Source organism: Prionailurus bengalensis, chromosome A1, assembly GCF_016509475.1.
Source record: "Prionailurus bengalensis isolate Pbe53 chromosome A1, Fcat_Pben_1.1_paternal_pri, whole genome shotgun sequence".
In the NCBI taxonomy this organism is placed as follows: Eukaryota; Metazoa; Chordata; class Mammalia; order Carnivora; family Felidae; genus Prionailurus; species Prionailurus bengalensis.
Window position 1 is genome coordinate 116,894,285 of NC_057343.1, and position 14,007 is coordinate 116,908,291.

The following is a 14,007-nucleotide window of genomic DNA, read 5'->3' on the forward strand; positions in this document are numbered from 1 at the left end:
GTTTTCATTTGTATTTGCCTGATAATTAGTGATGTTGAACATCTTCTTATCTGTGTATTGGCCATCTGTACATCTTCTTTGGACAAATGTCTATTTAGGTCCTCTGCCCATTTTTAATAGAGTGAATTATTTTCTGGGTGTTGAGTTGTATGGGTTCTTTGTAGCTTTTTGGTGTTAACCCCTTTTGGGATATGTCACTTGCGAATATCTTCTCCCATTCAGTAGGCTGCTTTGCCATTTGGTTGATGATTTCCTTTGCTGTGCAAAAGCATTTTCTTTTAATGTGATCCCAGTAGTTTAATTTTGCTTTTGTTTCTCTTGCCTCAGGAGAAATATCCAGAAAAATGTTGTTAAGCCTGATGCCAAAGATTACTGCCTGTGTTTTCTTGTAGTTTATGGCTTTAGGTTTTTAATCCATTTTGAGTTTATTCTTGTGTATGGTGTAAGAAAGTGATCAGTTTCATTCTTCTGCATGTAGCTGTCCAATGTTCCCAGCACCATTTATCAAAGAGAATGTCTTTTCTCCATTGTGTATTCTTGCCTCCTTTGTCATAAATTAATTGACCATATAAGCGTGGGTTTTTCTAGGTTCTCTATTCTGCCCCACTAATCTCTGTGTCTAATTTATATGCTAATACCATATAGTTTTTTAAAAACTGAAATATAGTTAAAACACAGTCTCAGGTGTACAGTAGTGATTTTAGAAGTATATACATTATGTTTTGCTCACAAGTGTAGCTACCATCTGTCCCCATACAACAGTGTTACAATGCCATTGACCATATTCTCTCTGCTGTGCCTTTCATCCCGTAACTTATTTCATAATTAGAAGCCTGTATCTCCCACAACCCTTCACCCAATTGCCCATCCCTCATTTCCTCACTCACTCTGGCAGCAGTTTGTTCCCCTATATTTATGGATTTGTTCTTAATTTGTTTTGTGTTTTAGACTCCACATATAAGTGAAGTCATATGGTATCATCTATCTCCATCTGACTTATTTCACTTAGCAGAGAACCTACCCTCTAGGTCCATCCATGTTGTTGGAAATGACTAGATCTCATCCTTTTTTTTGTGGCTAAATACACACACACACACACACACACACACACACAAATATATGTATATAGGGATATATATAAAATATCCATCCCATATCTTCTTTATCCACTCATCTATTGATGGACACTTGGGACTGCTTCCATCTTGGCTATTATAAATTATGTTGCAATAAACATAGGGGTGCATGTTATCTCTTCAAATTAGTTTTTGGTTTCTTTGGGTAAATACCCAGTGGTAACTGGATCATACTATAATTCTTTTTTAAAGAAATTGCTTTTAAGTTTATTCATTTTTAGAGAGACAGAATGTGAGCAGGGTAGGGGCAGAGAGAATCCCAAGTAGCCCAGCTTTGCGCTGTCAGTGCAGAGCCTGACGCAGATCTCGAACCCATGAAACTGTGATACCATGACCTGAGCCTAAATCCAGAATCATATGCTTAATTGAGTCACCCAGGCGCCCCTTTTTTAAGTCTTTGAGGAACCTCCATACTGTTTTTCACAGTGGCCGCATCAATTTACCTTCTACCAGCAAGGCACAAGGATTCCATTCTTTCCACCTCCTCACCAGCATTTGTCATTTTTTGCCTTTTTGATTCTAGCTATTCTTACAGGCGTAAGGTGCTTTGTCATTGTGGGTTTTTCATTTTTCTGATGATTAGTGATGTTGAGCATTTTTTCATGTGTCTGTATGTCTTTATGAAAATGTCTATTCAGGTCCTCTGCCCGTTTTTTTTTTAATTTATTTTTTTATTAGCATATAGTGCAACAATGATTTCAGGAGTAGGTTCCTTAATGCCCCTTACCCATTTAGCCCATCCCCTCTCCCACAACCCCTCCAGTAACCCTCGTTTCTTCTCCATATTTAAGAGTCTCTTATATTTTGTCCCCCGTTTTTATATTATTTTTGCTTCCCTTCCCTTGTGTTCATCTGTTTTGTCTCTTAAAGTCCTCATATGAGTGAAGTCATATATTTGTCTTTCTCTAATTTTGCTTAGCATAATACCCTCCAGTTCCATCCACGTAGTTGCAAATGGCAAGATTTCATTCTTTTTGGTTGCTGAGTAATAACTCCACTGTATATATATACCACATCTTCATAACTCCATTATATATATATATATATATATATATATATATATATATATATATATATACACACATACACACACACACACACACACACACACACACAAACCACATCTTCATTATCCATTTATCCATTGATGGACATTTGGGCTCCTTCCATACTTGGGCTATTGCTGATAATGCTGCTATAAACATTGGGGTGCATGTGTCCCTTCAAAACAATATACCTGTATCCCTTGTATAAATACCTAGTAGTGCAAATTGCTGGGTCGTAGCGTAGTTCTATTTTTAATTTTTTCAGGAAGCTCCATACTGTTTTACAGAGTGGCTGCACCCAGTTTGTATTCCCACCAGCAGCGCAAAATAAGTCCTCTTTCTCCACATCCTTGCCTGGGGTGTCTGTCAGTGAGCCCAACACATAGATAACCAAGCATATGATATCCATGCTTCAGGGAGGCCCTTCTTTTCTAATACAGATCTTTTCAAAATAAACTTTACATGCAACTCTGGTATGGAAAATAGAATGGTTTGTTGATGGTTTCCTTCACTGTGCAAAAGGTGGTTTTTTTGGTGTGGTCCCAGTACTTTAATTTTGCTTTTGTTTCTTCCCTTGCCTCAGGAGGCATACCAAAAAAAAATGTTGCTAAGGCCACTGTCAAAGAGATTACTGCCTGTGTTTTCTTGTAGTTTTATGATTTCATGTCTCACATTGAGGTCTTTAATCTGTTGAGTTCATTTTTGTTTATGGTGTAAGGACTCGTCAGTTTCATTCTTCTGCATGTTGCTGTCCAGTTTTCTCAGCACCATTCGCTGAGGAGAATGTCTTTTTTTCATTGTATATTCTTGCCTCCTTTGTTGTAAATTAATTGACCATATACGTGTGGGTTTATATCTGAGCTCTCTATTCTGTTCCATTGATCTCTGTGTCTGTTTTTGTGTCAGTACTGTATCATTTATTTTACTATATAGCTTTGTGTAGTAGATCTTGAAATCTAGGATTTTATGTCCAGCTCTGTTCTTTCTCCAGGCTGCTCTGGCTATTTGAGATCTCTGTGGTTCCATACAAATTTTAGTATTCTTGTAGTTATGTGAAAAATGTTGCTGGTATTTTGATAGGGACAGCATTGGATCTGTACATTGCTTTGGATGATAAAGGCTTTTTTAAAAAGATCTAAGTAATCTCTATACCCAACATGGAGCCCAAACCTACAACCCTGAGATCAGGAGTTGCACACTCCACTGACTGAGCCAGCCAGGCACCCCTGGATAGCATGGACATTTTAACAAAAGTAATTTTTCTATTGCATGAACATGGAATATCTCTTTGTGTTGTCTTCAGTTTCTTTCATCAGTGTTTATTAGTTTTCAGAGTATAGGTCTTTCACTACCTTGCTTAGGTTTATTCCTAGGTATTTTATTCAGTATTTTACTATTTTAGTTTACCTTACCTGATTACTAGTGACCTTAACATAAAAATAAAATTTTTTGGTGATTTACAGATCCTGTGATTTTTTTTCCTATTGGTTTGTCTTATTGGTTTATAGGGAATCTCTAAATATTCCACACACTAATATTTGTCACTTTGACAGGCTTGCCAATATCTTCTCCCTATCTACCTTAGTCTTTTTTATAGTGTACTTTTCTAGTATGAAAGTTTAAGAGAAATTTTAATATTTGCTTAGCTTTGAGAGAGAGAGAGAGAGAGAGAGAGAGTGAGTGAGTATGAGTGGGGGGAGGGGCAGAAAGAGAGAGAGACACAGAATCTGAAACAGGCTCCAGGCTCCGAGCTGTCAGCACAGAGTCCAACACAGGGCTAGAACTCACAGACTGCAAGAAAAAGTCGGATGCTCAACTGACTGAGCCACCCAGGTGCCCCTCTAGTATGAAAGTTTTTCAATGTCATGTTTATCAATCTTTCCCTTATGCTTTGTGTTGGGTCTTTGAAATATCGTTTTCTATTCCAAGATCACAAAGACAAGCATATTACCTTCTAATTTTTGTTCACATAGTCTTTGGTTGACTTAATTTTAGTTTTGATCATGGTGTTGGTTAGAGTTCTGGTTTTCTTCTTTTAGTTCCAACATCATTAGGTCATCCTTTCCCCACTGATCTGAAATAAGATTGGTCATATACTAAGTTCCCCTATACGAACAAGCTAGAATCAGAATGGTTTGGTCCAATAAGCATCTTTCCTACCCTTAGCACATATGTACATATACCCCTTTTTCCTCTTCAGAATTTGCTTGGCTATTCGTGGCCTTTTACTCTTTAATCTGGATTCTAGGATGAATGTGTCAATTTCTATAGAAAAGCAACATGTTTGGCTTTAATTGGAAGAGTATGTAAGTTACAGAATAATTGGGAGAAGAGTTGACATATTTATAGTACTAACTTCCTATCATAAACATGGTATCTCTCCCTTTAGTTGTTTTTATGTCCTCCAGTAAAATCGTATAATTTTCATCACATAGCTTTTGCATAGCCTTATGTTGGCTTTTAAAATTGGGTTTTTTCTGAGGTACATTAGTTTTAATGGATTTTTTGGATTGTGGATGGATTCTTTTTAAAAAAATATTACATTTCTGGTGAAAATAATTTCTACACTCCAGTAGGGTCATAGATGAGAAGATTCTAACCCAGTTTTATCACAGCATTGCTTTGGGGCACTTTCTTTTCTTTTTTTTAATTTTAATGTTTTAATTTACATCCAAGTTAGCATATAGTGCAACAATGATTTCAGGAGTAGATTCCTTAATGCTCCTTACCCATTTAGCTCATCCCTCCTCCCACAACCCACTTTATTTTTATTTTTTAATTTCATTTTTTTCTTAAATAATCTCCATGCCCAACTTGCGGCTCAAACTCAACCTCAAGGTCATTAGTCACATGCTCTACCAACTGAGCCAGCCAGACACCCCCCACCCTGTTTGGGACACTTTAAACTGTGGGAGGAGGAGTTCTTCAATACACACCATGCATACTCCTGGGGAACCACCACCAGTCTACAAGGAGCAACATTCATTCATTCACTAAATGCTGACCATTTCCATTGTGTTAGGTAATTGACCACACAGAAGAGACCCCCTCCCTGCCATCATGGAGCTTCTTTCCATTCTAGGAAAGGAACCAGACATTAATTAATCCCCCAGGTAATACTTAATATTCTTCTTTCCTACAAAGAGAAGATACATACTGCCATGAAAACATAAAGGGGGGGGGAGTGCTTCTTGAATAGTCTGGGAGAGATCTGAAAGACAAATAGGTGTTAATAGGCAAAATGGTTGTACAAAGAGCAGGTGCAGAGGCCCAGTGGCAGGAGAGAACATGACTCATTTTGAGAAATCAGAAGAGGAAATCAGCATGGCAGAAAACAATGGGATGTTGGGGACAGATGAGAAACGGGCAAGAGCAAGACAAGGGGCTCCTAATCCCAGTTAAACATTTTAGTTTTTGTTCTGTGAGAGGTGGGAAGCCACTGAAGGGTGTTAAAGGGATGACATGACCAAACTGGCATTTTTAAGAGATCCCTTTGGCTTCCATATATAGAATGATTTGGACAGGGCATAGGTTCACATGAATGCATCTGAGATATTTGGAAGTAAAATCAAGAGGAGGTGGTGATGGATTGGATATGGGGATTGAAGGAGAAAGGCACAGTCAGGGATGACTCCTAAGCTTCTGAGGAACTGGATGCCTAGGGTTTGTGGATGTTGGGAACAAAAGAAAGGTACTCTAATTGGGAGGAAGAAAACCATGTTGGGCTCTGAACATGTTGGGTTAGATGGAGGTATCAAGACGTCAATGAGACATTCCAGTGGAGATGTCAAGTAAGCAGCTGCATACCCCTGGACCTTAGAGGAGAGGTTGGGCTGGATATAGCGCCATGGAAAGCACTGGCATGTTGGTGGTAATAGGAGCTGTGGGCGTGAATGAGATCAAGGTGGGTAGGGAAAAGAGGTGGCAGTGGAGGACTGAGCTTTAAGGAAAACTAGCTTGGGCCTATAGGTGTTGAAACCTACAAAGGAGTCAGATATGGAAAACCAGGAGAATGGGGTGTCCTTGAAGTAGAGAAGAATGTGTATTAAGAGAAAGGAAGTGATGAGTTACCATCAAATGTTGCTGGAAGGTCCGGTAAGGTAAGAATTCACGGATGTCCAGGGTACCTGTGGTGGCTCAGTCAGTTGACTGTCCAGCTCTTGAATTTGGCTCAAGTCATGATCCCAGAGATGTGCGACTGAGCCCCTTGCTAAGCTCTGTGCTGAGCATGGAGCCTGCTTGAGATTCTTAATCACTTTCTCTCTCTCCCCCCTCCACCTCTGCCCATTTCCCCCCACTGGCATGTTCTCTCTCCAAAAAAAAAAAAAAAAACCCCACTTGGACTTAGTCACACTATTGTCACTGAGGGGTGGGGTGGGTTTCTCTCTAGTTCCTATTCTTTGAAGGACACCAACAGGGAAAGACAGGACTGCTAGGACCAGTGAACAGGGTTCCTTGGGTATGGAGGAAGGTGGATATTTGTGTAGGCCTGAAAAAGAGGAGTCCAGAGGTGCAAAGAACCAGCTGGGGCATGAAGGCTTGGAACCCCAGCCACACTGGAAGCAGTAAAATTTCATGCAGTAAGACATCAAGTTCTAGAAATGCCAGGCACCAAGTAAGCAGGTCAGGCTACTGACAGAGGAAACCTTGCTCCTCAAGCAAATTGGGGTGTTTGTCAGAGGGTCCAACACATAGATAACCAAGCATATGACATTCATCCTTCAGGGAGGCCCTTCTTTTCTAATACAGATCTTTTTTTTTTTTCATTGCCTCCCAAGTTTGAGGAATCTAATACAGATCTTTTCAAAAGAAACGTTACAAACAATTCTAGTATGGAAAATAGAATCTGTGCAATTGCTATTGAGGCAAGGAGGCACTTCCTGCCTTTTTATGGGATCCCAAGGACCTGAGGAATAGATTGGAAAGCCTTTGGTCTTTCCAGGTTTTCCAGTATATTTGGCAAAGGGAGATTTAGTTTGGGTGGGTTTTGCCCTGGAATGTCCCTCTGCGATACTGCCTTGCAAATAAAATCATCAGTGTGTAACTGCTAGTATATTTGTTAAGTTCTGGTGGGTACTTGATTTAAGGATAGCATTCCATTGTATAGAGATACCATTTTATTCACCTCTTGATGGACATTTGGGTTATTTCCATTTTTTGGTAATTGCAAATTTATGTACAGGTTTTTGTATGAACATAAGATTTCATTTTTCTAAGGTAAATACCTACAAATGGAATTTCTGGATCATGTGATTAAGTGCATGTTTAACTTAAAACTGCTACAGTTTTTGTGTGACCGGGTTTTCTTTTCTCAAAGGTGAATAACCAGCAGTGGAATTTCTGGATCATATGATTAAGTGTATGTTTAACTTTAAACAGCTACTATTTTTCAGAGTGGCTGTATCATTTTGCATTTCCATCAGCAATAACTGACAGTTCGAGTTGCTCTGTATCCTAGCCAGTACTTGATGGTATATATATATTTTTTAAGCCATTCTCATAGGTGTATAGTGGTATTTCATTTTGGCTTTAATTTGCATTTGTTAAAAGGCTAATGATGTTTTCATGTACTTAAATGCCCTCCTTCTATCCTCTTTGGTGAAGTATTGGAGTCCTTTGGCCACTTCTAAATGGAGCTGTTTTATTACTGTGGAGTGTTTTTCAAGAGTTTTTAGATAAAGTAAATACAAGTCTTCTGTGGGATTGTATTTGCAAGTATTTTTTCCCCAGTCTGTGGCTCGTCTTTTCATCCCCTCAACTGTCTTCCACAGAGAAAAAGGCTTTAATTTTGATGAAATCCAATTTTTCATTTTTTCTTCTTTTGTAGAGCATACTTTTGGCATCAGGTCTGAGAAGTCTCCCTATCCCTGGTCATGAAGATTGTCTTCTGTTTTCTTCTAGTGTTTGGTTTTATGTTTTACATTTAGATCTGTGATCCATTTTGGATTCTTACATAAAATGTGAGGTTTAAAATGTTTTTCATGCTAGTTTTTTCATCATTTGTTTGAAAAGACTGTCCTTTCTCCATTGAATTGCTTTTCCACATTTGTCATAAATTGACTGGCCATGTTTATGTGGGTCTGTTACTGTCCTCTCTCCTGTTCCCTTGATCTTTGTGTCATTCCCTTTGCCAATACCCTGTCTTGACTACTGTAGCTTGATATTCAACCTTAAGATAGTCTAACTCCTCCAACTTTGTCAAAATTGTTTTAGTTATTCTAGTTCTTTGGCCTTTCTACAAATTTTAGAATCAGTTTAAAAAAGGTGTGATGGGATTTTTTTTATTATTATTACAATTGCATTAAATCTTTAGATCGTTACAGGGCCTGATGAGTATTTAAATGAGATTGCATGGGGTGGCTTGGGTAGCTAAGTGTGTGACTCTTGATTTCACTTGAGGTCATGATCTCACACAGTTTGATAGATGGAGCCCCACATCCAACTCTTGTGCTCACAGCTTGGAGCCTGCTTGGGATTCTCTCTCTCAAAATAAACTTAAAAAAAGTTTTTTAAAGGATATTGCTTGCTCTTAGGTGCTATATAACCTTTAAAATTTTTTTTTTTTTTTTTTAGTTTATTTATTTTTTTTGGGACAGAGAGAGACAGAGCATGAACGGGGGAGGGGCATAGAGAGAGGGAGACACAGAATCGGAAGCAGGCTCCAGGCTCTGAGCCATCAGCCCAGAGCCTGACGCGGGGCTCGAACTCACGGACCGCGAGATCGTGACCTGGCTGAAGTCGGACGCTTAACCGACTGCGCCACCCAGGCGCCCCTGGTGCTATATAACCTTTAATGACATAAGGCAGCCTCGTCCTTCATTAGCTGTGTGGTGATTATTCCAGAGTTAAAGCCCTGGGTTATGATTGATTATAGTAGTGTCTTCTGAAGTCTGGCAGTAAATGAGGTGTGGTCTACATAATAGTGGCTAGGAAAAGACAACCAGAACATTGAAGGGCTTGGGCAGGTCAGCCATCATCATTCACAACTTGATCTTTGTAGACCTCTTCCCCTGTTCATGCCCATGGTTCTCCTGATCTGAGGCAGTGGTACAGACTTTTAGTGGAAGAGTGGGGTGCCAAGGAATCGGCTGTTGCTTGTGTTGTCATCCTGTTTACTCCTTCCCATTAGAGACCTTCAGTCCCCTCCCCAGTTTCTTGGCTGTCTTCAGAAAAAAGAAAAACTCAGGCTTCCCAACTCCTAGTCTTTTAAATGTGTACATCCTTTCCTCCTTAACCATCGTTTCATATTGTTTCATATCCTGTTCTTCTGTGGACCTTTGTGTCCCCATTGTCTTAATGACAGCCACAAACTCCTCCTATCTAACAGGCAAATGCTCAAATGTACTAATGAAATGTTTCCAAATATTGCACCCTCTCTGGTCTCTGAGGGGTCTTAACAGCTGAGGTGTTAGTGTTCTGCCTCCCTAGCCCCCAGGCATATACACAGCCCCTTGCCTCTTCTCTGGCCATTTCCCCTTTTCTTTGAGCAGCTGTGCTTTGCAGTGACTGCCAGTGTCCCTGCTTTTGTCTTCCTGTGATGACTTGGGGACACTCACACACACACACACACACCCCAATGTGAATGTGGATTGGTTGGAGGAGCCCCTGCTTGCACAGAGACCCAGAATAAGAAAACCTAGATTTCCGGTGATTTCTTCCATAGGACGTCATCTTATTGTGGCTCCTACGTAAGTCCTCTTCCCTCTTTAGCTTGATGCCAGGCCCTGGGCCAAGCACTTTATTTGCTTATGTTTTTGTCAGAAAACCTAGACTCTTAGATACTACTGCCCCCTCCCTCATTTTGCAAGTGAGAAGACTGGGACGCAGAGAACACAACCAGTCAGCGGCAGCTTCAGGATTGGAACTTGGTCATTGCCCCACTGGAACCCATGTACACAGCCACTGTCCTTAGAGAACAGTCATCTCTCCTTGCCCACCCCCTGGAAGCACCTCCCTCTGCGCCAGCACACCCGCTTGCTGCCTGCCTGCCTGGGGACTGCAAACTCAAGTGTGAAGAAGGTCCCTGAAATTCACTCTGCCTCCTAGTCAGTCAACTGCTGACCACGTCGTTCTGAAGTAGTGGACTCGACTATCTTGGGGACACACTCTGTCTGGAACAGGGCAAGGACTAGATCTTGCTCTCCCAACACAGGCCGTGGATTTTTGAGGGAGAGCAGGGCCCAAAGAAAGGCCTTTCACCCCTCCATACACAGCCACATTTCAGGTCACTTGGAGCCAGGCTTCCTATCTGATTTGAAGTGAGCCTAACTGATTCGCAAAGGAGGCAGGAAGGCCGGGGGAGAGGCCATGACCTGCCTTTCATTCATTCTGTGACCTCAGTCAAGTTATTTCCCTTCTTTGAGCTCAGCATTCTTTTGCCACAAAATAACTGGCCAACCTGATCCCCAAGGATCAATGGCCACAGGAGGTGGTGGCACTGCAGTCCTACTTGTCAGACGGGCACAATGTGTCCAAATGTGGTTGTTTTTGTGGTTTATGGAAAAAAATTTTTTTATCAGGTCTGTGGTTTATGCGACTGATAGGGAGGTGGACAGGGCTAGCATGCTGGCCTGGTGACTGAACCACAGGGGGTTGGGGGCTTGGAGGACTGGGGCTCCTTAGACCCTTGTCACTCAGAAGGTTCCATCTTGGTTTTGTCTAGCCACTGCTTCCTTCACAGGATGGTGGCAAGTGCACTTCTGAGATCTCCAAACACCCGCCTTCATGGAGGTCAGCAGGCTCTCTCACCTTGTTGTACCAATCCACATACACACCTGGCACTCGATGCCTAAAGAATGATGGATGATGGGCTTCATGGGCACTTGGATGGCAGTCAGTAGCTACATGGGTGGGTGGGTGGGTGAACTGGTTGCAGTTGTCTCCCATACCAAAGCACCTGGCGTGGGTATCCTGGAAGACTTAATTTCACAGACAGGGCTGCCAGAACTAGAGGCGCAGGAGGAGGAGGAGGCGTGAGGAGCAGAGTGGGCCGAGAGGCCTGGGGACGTCATGAGCTTAGCCCCGCAAAGACAGCTGCTATTGCAGAGCCTAAGCCAGGTCTGGCCGTACCAGACCCACATCCTGCCTGTGGAGGAAGACGAAAGTAGGCATTTTCCCAACCTTTCCTGCTCTTAACCTTGACATGCCAATGAAAACTGTACCCCCTCATTTGCCTTCACCATTTCTAATCACCCTTCACCCATCACCATTCCCCTCAGCATACGTACCTGGGCTCTGAGAGCAGGTGGCACAGTGGTAGTGCCTTTGAGACATCTTTTCTCACCCGTGCATCCCTGTGTGCCAAGTAATAAATAATCTTGCTGCACATGCACATCTAAGGATAGGTGAAATGAGTCCTCAGCAAATTGTGTGCTTTCCTCTCTGCTGCTTGCAAGGAACAGGATCCATCCCTATGGCTATCTTGAGATTTTTGCTCATTGCTAAATTGCTTAAAGATTTTGGTGTGAGCAGTAGGAGGGCTCTTCTGGCATCGTCTGATACCTCCTGGGAGACTGGCTGCCTTCTGTTGGTCTAGATTCTCAAGATTGGGCAAGGGCAGCTGAGTACAGACTACAGGCTTCCTGCCTCTGGCAAAGCCACCATCTCTGCTGAGGGCACTTCCTGGGAGCTCCAGTGGCCATGGTAGTCTCAGTGGTTGAGGAGCAGTCCTGGGTGTCCATCAGTGATGTGGGCTGTGAGGCCAGGGGGCAGCCTCCTAATTGCTGGAGTGTTAAAAGGCCCAGACATGAGAACTCTCTGGGAGACTCCAGTCTTTTTGTTTGCTTCTCCTTATGATCTCTCCCAGGTTGGGACTGTTTACAGATGCACACACAAAAAGGGAGGGCCGAATAAGACTGTATCACCAATTCAAAGCGCTTGATTAATCATTTAAAATGTCTGGGCTGTGCCAAGTGAAGGTTTCAGATTCCAGGACAGGGGTGATTGAGGAATTGGAGCCTTTAGCTGAGAAGGCCTCTGCTCAAATTTCTTGCAGGTCTTCTCTGCCCTGGCCCTTCTGCCTGGCGCTCCACATGCCCACTGCTGCCCAGAAGTAGGTTTCTGAGTAGCACGTGAATGGCCCCACGAGGCTTGTACAATACAGTAGTCCCAAACTTGGGACTGCTGGTTGGTGAGTCTGGTGACTCTGGAAAAGACCCCAGGGCTTGGTGGGCAGGTTGTTGGACATGGGGGGCTGCAGGCATGCTTCCAAGTGTTTTCCATCTGTCTTCAACTGCTTCCGGCACCGAGTCAAGAAAGGTTGGTGGGAGACTTTCCTAGAAGCTACTCAGCTCCTTCCAAAGACACCCTGCACCCAAGACTAACCTAGGCCTTTCTGACGTGTTCTGGGTCTTGGGGTCACACCTGTGTGCATGTACACCCCTCCCTGCACATTCCACCAACCCCCTTCACTACCATCAAGCACACAGCACTTCTGCACTTGGATTCAGGTGGCAAAGCTCTGAGTAGCTGCTCCTCATTGAGGGTCATTGCCAAAGGGCTATCTGGGAGTAAGAGAAGCTGGTGAGGGGAACCCCTAGGGCTAGGTCAGAGGTAGGAGTTTGGTGGCATTGGCAGGGAGATACCAAATGCAAGTGGGGAGGGTTGGCCTTTTGGCTGAGGTGAACATAAGCCAGTCCATAAGGCCCTGCCTGCATCCATCAGAAAAAGGTAGAGCCCAGCCCCTGGCCCCAGGCTGGCCCCAGGGCAGGCATATGATCTGTAAGAAGCAGCTCAATCTGAGGGGCACCTACAGGCACCAGAACCTGCCTCCCAACCTGAGCAGACTGCTGAACTGCCTGGAAGGGCAATGTTCCAGTTGGTCCAGGAGTTGCAGAGACGGTACAGTTTCTCTGTACTGTTCCTCCAGCTTCCTCTAATGTTTAACATCTTGTGTAACCATGGTGCTGCCCCCTTTTTATACCCTGCTTGCCAGTAGAGGCCAGTTGCCAGGGGGGTATGAACACCTGTGTTAGAATCGTCTTTGACACAGCTCCTGCCTGGTGACCAGCACTGTCAGTGATGCTTCAGTGCACACAAGTCCCCTGGCTTCAAGTACCCAGGGAGTTGGGCAGAGTGGGCTGCATACTAGCTGGCCAGTCATCCGGGGCAGTGTAGGAGCTCCCGGGCAGATGGATCCACTGAGGGGCAGAGTAGGGGAAGAGCAGTAAGGCCCCCTGGGTGGGGTGGGGTGGGGTGGTCCTGGGGCTGACTGGGCCATGCTGCTCAGTGCAGGAGGCAGCCTCTGGACATGCAGGACCTCACACCCGCCATGTAGGTAGGGGATCTACAAAGATACAGTTGTATGCCATTCCTGGACCACATGGGGGAGGGGTGCCAGGAGGAACTGTGAGGCCTCAAGGGCTTTCTCCTGGGCCACTCCAACCACCAGACCTACTCTCCACACCCTCTTCCTCCCCCTACTTTTCCAATAGTTTGGGGTCAGAGGTTCTGTCATCAGCTAATGGCAAAGAGAAGGTCAAAAGGGCTTTGGAAGACTTGGTAATCCAGGGAATAACTGACAGGGATTCTAACGTATGCACCAGCACCAACTGCCCCACCTGAGGTTGACACAGCCCTTTGGTTTGAAGTGTTCTGTCCTGTAGCCAGATTGATTTCTTCCCTCTATAAACACTGTGAGTATTGCCCCAGGTTTTGGAGCTTGTCATATGAAAGAAGGCTTGGCAAGGACAAACTTGACTAAACTGAAGGACAAAGGTGTTAGAGGAAGCAAGTCCGGGACATTTATTTCCCTGATGAAGCTCTGTGGTAAAACAGGAGTAGGCACAGGGCCAAGGAAAAGCAGTGAGGAAGACAGGTGTCCCGAT

At 43.5% G+C, this 14,007-nt stretch overlaps 1 protein-coding gene across 1 annotated transcript in view; it reads left to right on the plus strand.

The window, feature by feature from the left end:
• Nucleotides 1-14,007, plus strand: part of CYSTM1 (cysteine rich transmembrane module containing 1) — a 79,571-nt gene that overhangs the window by 63,172 nt on the left and 2,392 nt on the right. The gene's annotated exons all lie outside the window — the stretch shown is intronic.